At 50.7% G+C, this 14,640-nt stretch overlaps 1 long non-coding RNA gene across 1 annotated transcript; it reads right to left on the reverse strand.

The window, feature by feature from the left end:
* Nucleotides 1-638: 638 nt before the first annotated feature.
* Nucleotides 639-13,433, reverse strand: LOC308356834. The gene is made up of 3 exons (XR_013968137.1): nt 13,152-13,433; nt 12,031-12,203; nt 639-1,479 (listed from the first exon to the last, which is right to left on the reverse strand). It is a non-coding gene; the product is annotated as an uncharacterized lncRNA (long non-coding RNA).
* Nucleotides 13,434-14,640: the final 1,207 nt, after the last annotated feature.

The raw sequence follows: 14,640 nt of genomic DNA on the forward strand, positions 1-14,640 counted from the left end.
CTAACAAAGTATCCACAGATGATGGATGAGTTTCCAGTCCTCCGGCAGGACCGCTCTAGGCGTGGACAGCAAGTGGCCCGCAGAGGAGCCTCAGGCCAAGGGCACAGCTGCCACAGGTGGACCTCAGCAGCTGGGCAGGTTCCGTCCTGCTGTGACCAGCCTCAGCTGGGGAGTCCGTGCAAGGATACCCCCTGCCTTGGGAGGGTGGGCTCATGGCAACCCTGAAGCCCCGTTGGAAGGCAGGGACACTGGGGGATTTCTGAAACGCAAGAGACATACATCCTACTGCTCTAGGAGAATGCTTGCCTGTCTTCAGGAGAATTCCAAGTTTGCACAGAAATGAATGGAACTTTTGGGAAATGATGGAAGGAATGACTGCATAGTTAGCTTTGAGGTCCACACCTGACACAACATTTCCTATTGTGCTGCTGGGCTCCATGGGGCCTCCTGTGATCAGGGTAGCCGGGAGACAAGATAGGAAGAAAGAGTGTTTTCAAAAAAATGTTTCCCTCATGAAAGTTTATAGTCTAGGGGCGCCTGGCTGGCTCGGCAGAGGAACCTGTGACCGGGTCTTAGAGTTGTAAGTCTGAGCCCCACATTGGGCTCAATGCCTTGAGAAATGACTTGATGGGACAATGGAGACCCACATTTAAATTTTAATTTAAAATTAACATTTAATTTTAAAATTAAAAGCTTAAAAACAAAATATGGTCTAGAGGATGTACAGTGAAAAGTGAAGTCTCCCTTGTTCCCACCCGGGGAAATGGCTGGCACCCTCTGCACCCCCATTCCTCTTCCTCAGTTCAGCCTTCAAGCCCGAGAGATCTGTGAACCCCCCGAGGGTGGGGAACGAGAGAGTCGACCCTTCCTGCAGGCCTGATTCATGCACTGGGCGGTGGCCCAACAGAAGATGTGCACGAGCACAGGGGTTCCTGCACACGTGCTCATTCCTCAGGTTCCAGGTTCCAAAGCTGTGTCCTGGCAACAGGCCCCGCATTGTGCTCTAGGCCTTCTGCCGCGACTTGGCAGCTGAAGGAGAGCGCTGCGAGCCTAGTTCGCTATCCTCAGCATCTGGCCTTACCCGACTGCTCTATGGGCACCTCCTTGAGCAGGACGTGCCCCTCCCCCCAGCCCCCAGCTCTGCGGGGTCCGCACCTGCCAGGAGGGCTGGTCCGCTCCCACCCTGCTCACTGTGGCCGCAGACTACTCTTGGCGCCCAGGGCTCGTCTGGCGGTCCACGCCCCGGGGTCCACTCGCAGGCGGTCCTCCAAGTACCCTGCGAGGTGTCAACCGCGCTCGGTCCTAGCAGGTTGCAGAAGGTACTCCTTGATCCTGGAGACCTGGCACTTTCTTCTGGGGCTCCTCGCCTCTTTCTGCAGGTGGGGCTGCCGGGTGAAGGCAATGCTCTCGGCTCCTCGATCACAGGTGTCCTGCCACCGCCACTGCGACTCCGTCGTGGACACGGCCACCCCCTGTGTGCTGCAGAAGCAGATCATCACCGGGCTGCTGCCCTCAGAACCCAGAAGTGTCCATGATGTCCCCACGGGGGAGAGGGTGTGCAGAGACCCCAGAGGGAGCAGCAAAGGCACGGCACAGGTAGAGGAAAACCTTGCACATTCAGAGGGGCAAGAGACTCACAGAAAGGACCCTAAAGGCACTGGGGCCCCACAGGGGGCATTTAGGCCGCCGGGGGTCCAGGGAGGCCTCTCTTCCTTTGTGCCCAGGCCTGGGCCTCTGCAGACAGCTGTCCCCCGGCAAGAGAGCTCGGAAGACCCATACAATGGGAAGTCCCCCAGCTCCCATCGGAGCTCCTGCCCCACTCGAAATGCCATCACCAGTTCCTATAGTTCCACCAGGGACTGCCACCCGGTGCAGAGGAGGAGGGGTCTGGCCACAAGTCAGGCCTCGCGGCCCACGAGATCCCCCAAAAAAGTCAGCCAAGAGAGCCCCTTGTGTCCCGCCACAACTCAGGCCTCGCGGCCCCCAAGGTCCCCCAAAAAAGTCAGCCAAGAGAGCCCCTTGTGTCCCGCCGGAGTGCCTGCACTTTCTCAGAAGAAGAACCAGCTGGGAAAGGATGCCGATACCACCACCGGGCAGAAGGCAACGCAGAGGAACTGCTCGTCCCCAGCTGACTGTTCCAGGCCCCGAAAACGCAGGGTTTGTCTGCTGCCACACAGGCGAGGGGAGCCTCTGAGGCTGCCTTCACCCCCTGATCCGGGGTTTCGAGTGACCGCTGAGGACCTGGACCAGGAAAAGAGAGCTGCTCTCCAGCGCATCCAAGATGCTCTCCGAGGGGACACAGAGGCCACCTGCAGCTGTGGCCCAAGTGCGCCATCCAGTGCCTTGGCCCCGTCTGCTGCAGTGGCTGCTCCCCTGCCAGCCTCTGACACCCAGGTCACCCCCATGGGCTGCTCCCCACCTTCGCAGCCTCTCCTCTTGGGGTCTCACCCTGGCTGCAGTGGGAGCTCCTTGCCACCTACCCAGGCCCTCTCCATGTTCTCCAGAAAGCGCAGGGCCTCAGTCACAGTCCCCCCAGGCCTGCCTGCACTGCCCGGGAGTAGTGGTAACCCGGGACCCACTGCCCAGGCCCCATTCGGGGCTGTTGGTGGGCAGTGGCCCGGAGCCGGCACCCTTCACAGCTCTCCCCAGCATGGACAGCCGGCAGCTCAGGCTCCAGACCCACTCCAGGCCCTGAGCACAGCTCTAGCCCAGCTATCCTTGGGCAGCGGCCCCCAGGCGGGTTATGTGGTTCCCTTACCCGCATCTGCCTCCCGGGGCACCCGTGCCAGTGCCCAGCCAGGTTCAGTTACCTCCACTGCTGTATTCGCCCCTGGCACAGCCGCTGCCCCTGGCTTGGCAGCTGCCCCCAAGGTGCCCGGTGCCGTGTCCTATGCTGGGCCCAACAGCCAGCAGCCCCGCCCCCCAGCTGGCAGCACAATGCCGGCCCCCATCAGCATGGGGCTTTCAGCTGCACCCCCAGGTTTGCGGAGAGGAGATGATGTTGGAGATCTGTGCTCCAGCTTTGGGGCTCTCAGCATCACAGCAGGAACGAGCAGGGCCCCAAGTGGCCTGCAGGGCTCTAGGGCAAGCCAGGGCCCAAACACAGGGGGCCGCCCACGCCAGAGCACCCTGTCAGGGACCGCTGGAGTCAGCACAACGAACCACGCTGTGTCGGGAGCCCCGAGGGCCCCTCCCTCCAGTCACATCCCCAGGCACCTGACCAAGCAGAGGTCCAGCTCAGATGGCTGCAGCACTGCCAGCAAGGTCGCCGGCGGGGGCGGGGGTGTCCTGGCCTCTCTTCCTAGCAGCCCCACCTCGCTGATCAGCACGGTCCAGAGCAGCCTTGCCACCAAGACCCCCTCATCCGTTGCCCAGCCCTTGATGAGACGCAAAAGCGCCGCGCCATGGAACAAGCCATCTTCCTCCACATCAGAGCCCACTCCCTGGGGGCCCAAGAGGCAGAGGCTCGGCTGAGCCAATCGCTTCGGGGAGAAGCAGCCGGTGTTGCACTTCCTCCCAGGTGACACCGGTGCCAGAAGAGTGTGCAATGGGAGACACAAATCGAGCCCCGACCTTGGCGGGCCTAGAGCAAAACCAGGCTCCCAGCCAGCCAGCCAACATTGGGGAAACTTCCCAATCCCTGACCCACCATTTTGAAGGAAGGTGGGGGCTTGAGCCCTTGTCCGTGATCCCAGGGTCCACGGGCCTTGGGACAATACACGGAGATCCGTGTCCCTTAGGCCTCCAGTCCCACAGCACCCGGGACTCCTGCCGCTGCCCACAGGTTTCCCCTCCCCTCTCCCCATGTTCTTCCCAGAACCTTTAGGGAGTGTCTACTTCACTAATTAAAGCCTTGTTCTAGTTTCTTTGCATAGCTGTCCTGAGTCTCCTTTGTGGGTCAAGTGTGCAAAAGTTGGGACTCGAATGGGAGTTGGGTGCTAGAATGGGAAGCCAGACGCCATCGTTTCCAGGATCCCATGCCCCAGCAGAGTGGGTAGGGCTAGAAGGATGGACCCTTGAAGAGTGAGAGTAGATTTTCAGTTTTGGGGATGGGCCTGGGAGAACACCGGCCTGGGGAGGGCAAAATGGGGAGACTCACCCTTGCCGATTGGAAGCGCTGCTTCTCTCCCACTGGGGACCCCACGGAATCTTTTTGCTTCACAACCCTGGGGCAATGTAAAGACACTCCTGGCCTAGAGTATGGGTCTAGCATCAAAGACTGTGGCTCAGAGCAAAGGAGGACAGCTTTGCCTTGAGGGTGCGGCAGCTCCCTGAACGCTGAGTGACATCCTACTTCACACAAGCACCAGCCTCCCTCAGTGCATCTCTTCCCTCTACCAGGCATTTGGGGTGCTGCTTCCTGATGGCCCTGGGGAGAAGAATGAGGTGCAAACAACTCATCTGTGAGAGGGAAGGCGCAAGGATGACAGCTGAAAGGGCTGTCACCCCGAAAAACTCCTCAGTCCCGTATTTTTTAGATATCTGATAACAACCAACAAAGGAGAAAGTTATACATTAGTCAGGGGTCTTGTAGGTCAACCAGAGGGAATGGGAGTCCTATGTCGGCCATAGTCTTGTAGGTAAACAGAGGAGGGTGTGCCTGGCCCAGCAGCGTGGAATTGATAGTTGAGCAAGCGCACATAAAGGGATTATTCTAACAGCAGGCTTTAATGACCCTGGCAGGGGTCAGTGACCAGGGCATCCCCAGCTGCTGGGCTTCAAGGACGTGTATCCTCCTCTCCTCCGGAGGCCTGCTGCTAGTACCCGTTTTCTCAAGGTCATTGTCAAGCATGCTTGCGTGACCAGTACAATTTCTCATTAGTGATATTTTAAGCAGTCTGTCATTCTGAGGGATTGTTACGTTTCCCCCTTTTTGTTAATGCAGAAGCAGCAAAATCCGTTTTGCAAGTTCTCGAACCATTTGTCGTCAGAAAGATTTTCGTGAGCATCTGAGGACTAAGCATAAAAAGATTATAGCAATAAAAAGTGTCATCATTCCACCTATAATGCCAAGACCAGTTTTTGGATGCAAGCAAAGGGGTTTACATCAGACAGAATATCATTAATCCTTTGGGCGAAACTCACTCTTGGAACTGATTGTAAGGATAGCGAGGAATGCCCTGAATAGTATCTTGAAGCTGTTTAATATCCACAGTTAAATTACCAGCATAATGACTAGTAATATGGCGAAATCTTGTTCCACGGTATTTCTCATTCATTATAGGTTTAGGGAGTAACACAGAAGGAAGAAACATTCTGATCACACAGAAGGTGAAGCCTTATATTTGGAAGATCTTCTCTCCTATATATGTTACGGCTTCTTCTAAATCAGAGACTCTTTCATGAAATCTTTGATCTAGGACTGTTTGTGGATGCCAAGCCTTGCTAGCATTCTCGTGCCATTTTTGCACAAATTGGGTGGTTTGTACGGCCTGATGCAAGGCCATTCCCACAGTGGTAGCCGTAACAGGAATGGCTATAATTCCTAGAATAGTTTGGTCGGAGGCACAGGTGACAACCCGGATTTGTGATTCTTGTCTGAAGTGTGTGATATGTGTGTGGTGGGGCAGAGGTTGGGGGGACAGTTTTGTGGGACTGAGCCCCTGCTATCTCCAGGTATCTACGTCCACATAGATAGTGTCAGATTTGAGTTACATTGTAGCACACCTAGCTGGTGTCAGAGAATTGTTGGTGAGTGGAACACCCCCTCCCACACCCGTGGTGGAATTGGGCACAGAACCCTTTTGATTCCAAATATGAGAATGTACAAAAACAAAACAAAAATCTCGCACTTTTTGCTAGTTTGGCTAAAACAGAGAGTCTAAAATCAAAGCCTGGTTTACAAATGCACGATGTTATGAGAAATGTTGTTTTATGAAGGTTTCATTTCACAGGCATGAATGATTACATAATTGACTATTATTGCCCATTGATCGTCATGTCCAGCTGTCTTCTTTCTGCAGAGATCTGGCTGGTGGGGCTCAAGGGTCCATGCCTCTAATCACAAGTTGACCCCACTGCCAACCAGCCCCAGTTCCTAGGTGAGGTCCAAAAGCCACCTCATTAACATAACAAAAGAAACCTTTATTGCTATCCTCATTGGAAATTACAGAGGTTTTGTGCCTGAAATGAGACACAGAACCAATAGTTCTGTTATATTTCTATTTCAGAGAAATAGAAAGCAAAGGAATAACCTAAAGAATGTAAAAAAACCCCGTAGATCAGTGAATAAACTTGATGTATTTTTCTTAGTTTTCAATAACTTTCTTTTTGTAGCATGCTTACAACATATTGTAAACATAAATATAATCTCATTTGGTTATCAGTGATATTTAAAACACAGGGATATGCCAACAATATTAGTTTAAATATTGTCTTAACTCTCCAGACATTTTAGTCCAAGAACATGCATTTTTAATTATATATGTTGTTTTGAAAATTTAACAACTGAACTAAGAAAAAAACTATGAGTTCTTTCAACAAAGTGAGTATTTTGTTAGAAAAAAAGACTAGAAAAGTTGTATAGTATTATATACCAAAATCTTATCTCATAAAACTTACCAACTTAAAAATTCTTAAGAATTTAAAAGAGTAAAAAAAAATTTAGAAGTGCGCCTGGGTGGCTCAGTGGGTTAAAAGCCTCTGCCTTCAGCTTGGGTCATGATCCCAGGGTCCTGGGATCAAGCCCCACATTGGGCTCTCTGCTCTGCAGGGAGCCTGCTTCCTCCTCTCTCTCTGACTGCCTGTCTGCCTACTTGTGATCACTGTCTGTCAAATAAATAAATAAAATCTTAAAAAAATTTAAAAGAAAAATAATTAAAAGATATCTTTGATACTTTTATTTGTAGCTTCTTTTTATGAAAAATTAATTAAAAGTCACAGGGATGGTTTTTCCACATGTACTTTTAAAATGACAGAGACTCCAGAAAATAATTTGAGATCTCCTATTCAAAGTCGTTTAGATTTCAAATTTCCTGGGACCAAATGAGAGAAGAAAGCAAGACCCTTATAATTCTGAAAACCATCTTTGAATCTTCTTATTCTCTTAATAAAAATATAAGTAGACTGAGTCCATCTCAAGTGGGAAAACATAGGAAGATGGCAGAATTTTCTTCAAATATTCAGAATTAACCAGAAATGTCAAGACTGCTAAGCAACAAACATTGAAATGAGTCAGTTTTAAAGATCTAATTGGTTTTATCAAAATTCATGAATCAGCCAACATCCTATCTAACACTAGAAAGGCATTCCAAAGTCTACAGATAGGGAAAGGTTTTGAAAGCCAAGTCAACTAAGTCATATATATGCTCCAGGTGAAGTCACCTTCCTTCTGAGCATAAAAGGGCATATTAGGGGGATTACTTCATTTTCTTTTGGAGGAGGGAAAGGAGCCATGTGGCAAATTACATCATTGGTGCTGACCAGAAAATTCCACACTGACCAGTTAAGACTATATTTCTGAGGGAGGCTGAAACAGTAATTAGCTTAAGATATTAAGTCTTGGTGGGTCTAGCACAAATGACTCCATTTTGGGCCTACTATTTTTTTTTTTTAAACAAAACCTTTATGTGTGCATTCTCAAAGCATGTAGTAAACAGTATACAGTCATGAATTTTCTCCAGGACAGATTGTTTCTTTTTACAGATAAAAGGCCTTTGAACATCAAGAATTGAAAACCAAACTTGAAACAGCCACAGTGACTTCTACTACTTTTTTAGACAAATAAGTAAGCCTCATCGTTGTTACCTTAACTGTATCTGTGACAGTAAATACACACAAAAATCCCACTGGCTGAACAAAATAGATGTTAGTCTCTGGATGCTGCCTTCTGCCCACGACAGAAACTTTCGCCATCCCCCCTCCTCCCCATCTACGTCTCTAGTCTCTTCCTCCTCTTCCTCCTTCTTCCTCTTCCTCTTCTTATTCTTTTGCTCCTTCAGATTTATTTACTTATTTGATTGATTATTTATTTATTTTAGAGAGGGTGGGGAGGGCCAGAGTCTAGAGCCTTTAACAGCAGAAATATATATGTATCGAGAGGTTAAAACATAGCCAGGAACCTGTACTATTTTAACTTCTTGTGTTACCCTGTTTGTTTGATATTTTAATAAAGATGGATTTAGAAATTAAATTTGAACTAGAAATTATACTAAGCTCGGGGTGCCTGGGTGGCACAGTGGATTAAAGCCTCTGCCTTTGGCTTGAGTCATGACCTCAGGGTCCTGGGATCGAGCCCCACATTGGTTTTTTTGCTCAGCATGGAACCTGCTCCCCCCTGCCCCCACCTACTTGTGATCTCTGTCTGTCGAATAAATAAACAAAATCTTAAAAAAAAAAAAAAAGAATAGCCAAAAGAGGGAATCAATCCAAATGTTCATTAGTGGATGAATGGATAAATAAGATGTCATATGGCCATATGATGGCATATTACTCAGCTATGAAAAACAATGGAGTAGTGATACATGCTACAACTGGATAAACCTCACCAGAATCATTGTAAGAAAGGCAGCCAGAAAGGACCACATTCCATTTATGAAACGTCCGAACTAGGGAAATCTATAGAGACAGAATGTAAAATAGTGGTTGTCTAGGGCCTGCAGGGAGTAACAGTGGTAGCTAAAGGGTACAGGGGTGCTTTTGGGGTGATCAAAGTGTTCTAGAATTGTGGTGACAGTTGTACAACTCTGTGAATATACTAAAAGCCAATGAATTATACGTTTTAAATGAGTAAGCTATAAGTGAACTGAATCTCAATGAAGCTGTTAAAAAACTCTTTGGGGCAAATGCATCTGCCACAGCAATTAATATAAAGGAGCTAAATAACTAAACACAGGTTTTTTTTTCCAAGTTGCTCTACCCATCCTGAGGAGGGGTTGGCCAACTTTTTCCATGAAGAGCCAGAGTAAATATTTTAGGCTCGGCTGGCCATAACATAACATACATAACATAACATAACATTACTGTGGCAACTACTATACTCAGTAGTTAAAGCAGCCTGAGATGACATGAAAATGAATGGGCATGGCTGTGTTCCAATAAAACTTTATTTGAACAACAGGTGGCAGGCTGGGCTTTATCTACAGAATCTCCCTCAACCCAACACAATCACTCTGTGAAGACAGGCCAAGTAATGCCTCTGAGGCAGTAGAGACGGTGAGAAGCCAAATGACTTGTCCAGGTGACAATTTGACAACAGAAGAGACAAGACTTCCAGCCTTGGCTTCACCGGGTGTTGTACTCAGTCAGACATACAGCCTCTCCAGAACACCCTCCCCTCTAAACCAGCTGATGGATCTCTGAGAACTGGTACAGAGCTGGGCCACCACTCAAACAGGCCTCCTTGCTGCAAAATCTCCTCTAACACCCCAGCAACCCTTTCCCAAACCCCTCCTCTTCTGACAACCTTCACTGGCCTGGCCGTTCCTAAGGAGCCACGTTCAAGCTGCCTGCCGGAGTCTTCATGGGGAAGGCCCCCACTTGGGTTTAATACTCCACCATTCCCAAGACTCACAGAATCTCAAAGTGGTAGTGTCTTTGCAGTGCACTCACAGGCCTGGGTCATGTACCTCTCTCCCGCTGGGCTTCATTCTTACATTCCTCTTCTCTTTCATGTTTAACTACCTCCCATGTGCCGGCTACTTCCAAGAGCCTAAACTAGTAAAGTCTGCAGGAGAAAGGAAACAGAGATGGTAGATCGCGTGTCACAGTAACGGGAAATGGCACCACTGACCCAAATGAACGCTCTGCCTCTGCCAATTTCAGTGAACTCTGCACATGTCCCCTTTGGCCGTGTTGTACCTTCCCGGGATGTTGTAAAGGAAACTCTCATTTTCCTTTATGCATTCACAGAGACACTCTCTGCTCCAAACGTCTGGGGGGTTTGCCACCCAACAGCTGGTGTCCTACAGTTCAATGAAGTTCTGACACTATCTGCCTGGAGATAGCATCAGGTCCCACAAGTTAAGGGCTCAGTCCCACAAGACTGCATTTTCTGCTCCCTTCAGATGCCAACCACAAGCCCAGGTGGTCTCCTATGCTTCCGACTGCTGGCTATAAATCAGAGGCTCCCAGGACCCCTCCTCAGGTTTGATGAATTTGTCAGAGCAGCTCAGAGAACTCAGATAAATATTTAACTTACTAGATCACCAGCTCATTATAACTCAGGATCAGAAGAGATGTGCAGGGCAAGGTATAGGGGAAAGGGTGTGGAGCTTCCGTGCCTTCTCTGAGAGACATAGCAAGCTTTGAGAAAAGCATGCTACTCTTCCAGCATCTCCGAGTGTCCACCACCCCTGAAGCTCTCTGAACCCCGAAGTTCAGGGATTTTTATGGAGGCTTCATTATATAGGCATGATTGATTAAATCACAGGCCACTAGCAATCAAGTCAACCTCTCCAGCCCTTCTCCCCTCCCCAGAGGTCGGGTGTAGGCCTAAAAGTACCAAACCTCTCATCTTGTGGCTGGTTCCCCTGGCAACCAGGCCCCATCCTTAGATGCTTTCCAAAAGCCTCCTCATTTACATAACCTCAGGTGTGGTTGAAAGAGGCTTATGAATAAGATACCACTTTCAACTTTGTATCTCTGGAGCAATTTTAGGACAAAAGACCAAATATTATAATAAAAACCTCTTCCATAGCTCTTATTGCTTGTAAATTACAAGGGTTTTAAGAGATGTGTGCCAGGGGATGCCTGGGTGGCTCAGTCAGTTAAGCTGCTGCCTTCAACTCAGGTCACGATCCCAGGGTCCTGGGATCGAGTCCCACATCTGGCTCCTTGCTCAACAGGGAGCCTGCTTCTCTCTGCCTCTGTCTGCCAGTCTGCCTGCTTGTGTGCACAAGCGCACACTGTCTCTCTCTCTCTGACTAATAAATAAATAAAATCTTTAAAAAAAAAGAGAGAGAGATGTGTTTCAGGAACTAAAGGGAGACCAAAAGAGACAATTGACCCTTGAACAACGTGGGTTGGAACTGGACAGGTCCACTTATACCTGGATTTTTTAACAATACAGTAAATGTTATTTTCTATTCCTCCTGATCTCTTCCTTATGATTCATTCTAATTTTCTAAATAAGAAGATCTTGTATCTAGCTTACTTTAAGAATCTAAATAAATAGGAATTATTATATATATTATATGTATAATACATATAATAAATATATAACAAAAGTATATATATAAAATATATTTATATTATATATATAGTATTATAACATCTAACATACAAAATGTGTGTTACTTGACTGCTATCTGTAACACTTCTGGTCAACAGCAGGTTATTACTAATTAAGTTCTGGGGGAGTCAAAAGTTGTATGTGATTTTTCAATGGTGGGGGGTTGTAGTGGTATTCCTAACCCTCATGTTGTTTGAAGAGTCAACTGTATATTTCTTTTTTTTTTTTTAAGATTTTATTTGTTTATTTGACAGAGATCACAAGTCGGCAGAGAGGAAGGCAGAGAGAGACAGAGGAGGAAGCAGGGTCCCCGCTAAGCAGAGAGCCCTACGCGGGGCTCGATCCCAGGACCCTGAGATCATGACCTGAGCTGAAGGCAGAGGCTTTAACCCACTGAGCCACTCAGGCGCCCCATCAACTGTATATTTCTTCTTATAACTCACAGTGTCACAAGTGCCCTTCCTTCTCCCTCTTTACTGGTTCTTCATGGCCCACTTTCATGCCCTTCAACTTGGACCACCATAGGGGAAATGCCAGCTCCTTGCTGCATCCAGCTCTCTCCCCCATGTATATAAAATGATGAAACTTAACAGGACCCTCATAGGCAACCTGGTTCTTCAACTCACAGAGGAAAATGAGGCCCAAAGGAAGCGGTCCAGCGCCCAAGATCGTGCTGTACCTCCAGCCAGCATTAGACCCCAGGTCTGTACTTCTGCCACAATGTCAAACTATCTGTAGAGTTCTAGATTTTCTAAAGTAAATAATGTCACAGCATGGTCCCTCACATCCTGCTGTCACCTCTGAACTTGTTCTGTCCACCCAACACTCTTCCTCCTCCTCTCCACTGAACTCCAACTTACCTGTCAAGACTCAGCTGAGGGGCGGCTGGGTGGCTCAGCCACTGAACATCTGCCTTCGGCTCAGGTCACCAACTGACCTGGGGTCAGGTCCTGCATCGGGCTCCCTGCTCAGCAGGGAGCCGGCTTCTCCCTCTCGAACACGCCCTGCTTGCATTCCCTCTCTTGCTATGTCTCTGTCAAATAAATAAATAAAATGTTTTTTAAAAAAAGACTCAGCTGAAATGTCCTTTCATCCAAGATCCTTTCCAGACCCTCAAAACCCCCAAGATGAGAGTAGGTGCTTCTTTATGTTGTCACAGTTTCTTTGTATTTCCCTTATCACAGCATATCATACATTGTTGTTTAATCAGACTATTATAACCTGCAGTGAGCTATAATGACTATAATGACAGTGCTCATTAGGTAGGACCTCACCTACCTTGAAGACCACCATGCCTCCAGCTCTCAGCACAGAAAAATTAACTAAAGAGTGTTACTACTCTGCACTCATTTAAGGGAGTCATTCCCACTCTTACCCTAAAACCTCTTCCCAGAATCAGTGAAAGTGTTACTACTTTCATCTAGGCCTTATCAGTCAGGAGAGAAAGGAGGCACCAGGATCAACTCCTTAGGAGAAATGCCAGGGACTGTGATAGGACAGTGGGACCGAGGGCCAGGGAACCTGCAGAGAAACTGTCCAGGATGGAAGACTGAAGACCCACTGAATGCCCCGGTTCCAGGATGCCCAGCCTTGGGTACACAGAAAAAGGTCAGGCTGACCGATGCCCTCCACAAACCTGTGAGTCTGCTCTGTGACCTTGGTGTAGTCCTGATCTAAGAACCCAAATTACCCTGTCTGAGAACAAGAACGCTATTTGCTTTCCTTATTGGAAAAGAAACCCATAAGCTTTGAGAAAAACTGCACGTGCCAAATGGCAACTACTGTCTCACGCAGTGACGCGATGCGTGCCCTTGCCTGGCCTGCTATCTTTCCCGATCCCTGGCAGGATCCCGGTGAACTGAGTAACCTCAGGGGCCTGAGCCCTGCCTCGGTGACCCCGCCCTACACAGCCTAATCCCTCAGCCCACTTTAGCCCGCCTCGGGCCCTGGCCCAAAGAGAACGTGCCCTGGCCTCCCTCACCTGTTGGGGGCGCGTAGGCCCGATCAGGGGTCAGTGGGTTTGGCTCCGGCTGGCGGAGGTGGTGAGGGCAGCCCCGGCCGGTTCAGGAGGAGGCTCCCGGCGCCGCAGCTGGAGGCAGCTCCTCCACATCGCCCCCGAGAGCCTGGGGGACAACCGGCGGGAAACCTGAGAGCAGGAAACTGAACGAAGGGATTCCCAAAGCCGCAGGCTGGGGTTGTACGGAAACCTCTCACAACCTCCCCAGAGTCCTCTGCCTCCCCTGGACACCGCCATCTTCCGCCTGACACCAGCGCGAGCTGTCGCTCCTGCTCGCCTCTTGCACACACCCCCAGTCAATCAGTATCACTAACCCACCTTGCCCCGCCCCCTCCATGCTGTGCCTTGGGAAGAAGACTACAAGTCCCAGAGGGCCTCTCGCGCACCCCCCTACGTGTGTTCTCCGCCAGCTAATGGGTGGAAGCGCCGCGTGAGCCTGTTCCCTCCCCCCCGGTGCGCCTGAGCCAATCAAAAGGGTGGTGTGTGTGCGAAGGCAAGTGGGGAGGAGGACTCAGCTCAGGACGCGGGGAAGGGGGGGGGGCCCTGCTCGCAGGTCCCCGGGTCCCGGTGTCTGCTGGAGCGCTTGGTCCGCAGGCAGCGAGCGGGTGGTCCCCCCTCCGGCCCAACCCCGCGCGTGCGCGCCCCGGCCCCTCCCTCCCTGCCACCCGCCTCGGCTCCCGCGTGGCGGCGGCCGTTCCTTCCCCCCCCCCTCTGCCCTGGCTCCGGAAGACCCCGCGATGCCGGTCCACACTGAGTCCCCCCCGCCCCCCGCCCCGCGCCACCCGCCGGCCGGTGCCTCGGCCGCTTTCGCGGCCTCGCTCATCCCGCCGCTGCCCATCAACACCCAGCAGCCCGGCGTGGCCACCAGCCTGCTCTACAGCAGCTCCAGTTCCGCGGCCGCCAGAAGAGCAAGGGGAACTCGTAGGACGTAGAGGTGGTGCTGCAGGGGAGCGCCGAGCCGGGCCCGCGGGCCTCCTCGCGGCGCTCACGGGCAGTGTCCGCCCCCGGCTTCTCGAGCCCGCCGCCGCGGACCAGGCCCTCCCCGCATGGCCTCCTGCACCAGGCGCTTCACCCCCCCGGGACCTGCCCAGCTGGTGTCTCACACTCTCCAAGCCCCAGCCCTGACCTGCCCCTCACACCGGAGCCTGTCGGGAGCAGCTCCTGGCAGACCCTGAACACTGTCCCAGACTCGAAGCCAGTGACCGGCCTGCCTGGGATCAGGAAGGGCCCCCCCCCCCCCGCCCCGTGACTCGCCACCCTCAGACCTGAGTCCTTCCTCCCCAGGACCTTTCCTCCGGAGATCAGCGCCCCCTCCTCCAGTCCCTCTCAGACGCTGAAGAGCCCTCCATTGGTTTCTCCTGACTGGGGACCCTACCCGTGGCTGGGCCCATGTCAAATTATCTCAGACCTGAGACAGTCCTCCTCCCCTCCCCTTTCCTAAGTTCCAGGGATC

The sequence above is a fragment of the Martes martes genome (assembly GCF_963455335.1).
Source record: "Martes martes genome assembly, chromosome: 16".
Lineage (NCBI taxonomy): Eukaryota > Metazoa > Chordata > Mammalia > Carnivora > Mustelidae > Martes > Martes martes.